The sequence below is a fragment of the Triticum dicoccoides genome, chromosome 3A (genome assembly GCF_002162155.2).
Source record: "Triticum dicoccoides isolate Atlit2015 ecotype Zavitan chromosome 3A, WEW_v2.0, whole genome shotgun sequence".
Classification (NCBI taxonomy): Eukaryota; Viridiplantae; Streptophyta; class Magnoliopsida; order Poales; family Poaceae; genus Triticum; species Triticum dicoccoides.
The window spans coordinates 131,646,171-131,648,882 of record NC_041384.1 but is presented as its reverse complement, the minus strand read 5'-3'; positions in this window follow the sequence as shown (position 1 = coordinate 131,648,882).

Genomic DNA, 2,712 nt, shown 5'->3' with positions numbered 1-2,712 from the left:
TAATTCAACATTAAAGTAATACTTACGGGTTAATAGCCTAAATCTCCTTATACTATTATAGACTAAAAATTGTGAATTATCAGACAATATATGCTTCCTAAAAAATCATATAATATATGTATGATCACTTGGGAAAGTCAGATGGCTGATTAAATGTAGACCAAAGACGTAACAAACCTGATCAAATATTGCAATGGATTATGAATGACCTAGAACAAACAGCAAGACACAACATCGAAATAGGCGTTAATGATATATGTTTTAAAAGATGTTCTAATTTAGAAACATGCTGGATAACAAAGCTTAAGAAAGAGAAGACCCTAGAGGAAAACAAAACATATTTGTGTCGCCAAATAGATACCCTATCGGTTTCATATATCTGTCATAATAGTAGGTAGGTGCCGATACATTGAATAACATCCATGGAGGAGTCAACATATTTATATAACTTTTTTATGTAGCCAAATGAAGTCAAATAGGTAACGATGACCTATTCTCGTGTTAGTAGGTGGAAGATATCGTTACCTTGCAAATAAAGTCCAGACTCCAGAATGAACAATGAAGTTTACAAATCAAATCAGGAAGCTTTTATAACTGGGTGATGATTGTATCAGACAGATATAAAGCTAGCTGCAGCCTGCAGCACCTCGGTTACACCTTCATCTATAGTGCAGACATGAAGTAGTTTTCCAGCACAAAGCAACCATTTGGAGTCGGTGATATACTTGACGTAGTAATAAATGACTAAACAGGAGCGTACTTTTAACATGTAATCTAGGTTTTAACATGTAATCTAGGTCTTGATCTGTTTAGATGGGAATATCGTTCAAGAAAGTTTGTTAGTACAATATCAACACATTAGTACATCTTTTCTATTGAATATGTAATACTTTCTATCTTTGCTATTTAAACCGAAATTCATGATCCGCTCCTTTCTATCTGAAGTTGTAACCATATTGGAATGCATCTGTAGTTGTAACCATGATACAACATATGTCCTTTTGGGATCAACAATGCAAGAGAAACCGTGATTAACTGTATGTGCCCTGGCCAACATGAAATGATCTTAGAGCAAATGAGGGGATACCAAGTAGTGATGGGAGACGATGAGAATGATGGAACTCCACAAAGGGACAGTGTAGCTGGGGCGCCTGAGGTCATTTGAGATCCGGCGGTGTCGTCGTGTTGGGAGGTTGTCCTTGAGGAAACGGAGTCATCACACTTGGAGGTGGCCGGGCCGCCGGTGCTGGGCACGTGTAGGCTGCAAGGGAGGCATCTTGGTCCCGACGCCGGTGTTGTTCCTCTCATTGATGGACCTGGCCGTCTCACTTGGATTCGTGGGGGGTGGCAGGCTGCGTGCCTAAGTCTAGCCGGCGAGAGAGAAGCTCTGCCCCTCTCAGTTTCTCGGCAGATGGCAGCGGCGGTGATCCCACATCAGATCTGGCTGGGGCTGCCTTGGCGAACTCCACACATGGTGGAGGTTGCAGCCTATGCGGATTTGTGACACGAAGAGCTCTCCCTATGGCGTCTATTATATGGACTTGTCGGTTACTGAAGCCTGGAGGTCACATAAAAGGGGAAACGATCGGTAGCTTCCTAAATCACATGATTTCTTTGAGATTCCTTTTATTCTTTTTATGGAAAGCTCAGGTGGCAAATCTGTTTCCGTGGAACACTGCATGTTGATAATTGTTGACGTGGAAGGATTGCAAGTGGTAGTGGGAACTGAATTGGTGATGTGGCATGGATGCTGATGTGGACATTGTGCATGTTAAGAGAATTGAAATTAGTGGGGATCAACTTCTTAAGAATGTTAGATACATATGGATCTGAATGTGACAGACCCGTTGACTAAACATCTCTCACAAGCAAAACACAATCACACCTTAGTACTATTTGGGTGGTAATCACATATCGATGTGAAGTAGATTATTGACTCTAGTAAACTCTTTGGGGGGGGGGGTCACATAGAGATGTGAACTATGGGTGTTAAATCACATGGTGATGTGAACAAGATTATTGACTCTAGTGCAAGTGGGAGACTGAAGGAAATATGCCCTAGAGGAAGTAATAAAGTTGTTATTCTATATTTCATTATATCATGATAAATGTTTATTATTCATGCTAGAATTGTATTGACCGGAAACCTTAATACATGTGTGAATACATAGACAAAACACTGAGTCCCTAGTGAGCCCATACTTGACTAGCTCGTTGATCAAACATGGTTAAGGTTTCCTCACCATGGACATGAGTTGTCATTTGATAACGGGATCACATCATTAGGAGAATAATGTGATGGACAAGACCCATACGTTCGCTTAGCATTTGATCGTACAGTTTATTGCTACTACTTTCATGTATGCCAAATACATATTCCTTTGACTATGAGATCATGCAACTCCCGAATATCGGAGGAGTACCTTGTGTGCTATCAAACGCCACAACGTAACTGGGTGATTATAAAGATGCTCTACAGGTATCTCCGAAGGTGTTTTGTTGGGTTCGCATGAATCGAGATTAGGGTTTGTCACTCCGAGTATCGGAGAGGTATCTCTGGGCCCTCTCGGTAGTGCACATCATAATAAGCCTTGCAAGCAAATGACTAATGAGTTAATCATGGGATGATGTATTACGGAACGAGTAAGAGACTTGCTGGTAACAAGATGTATTCGGACACCGGAAGTGTTCTGGGGGTACCGGGTACATATC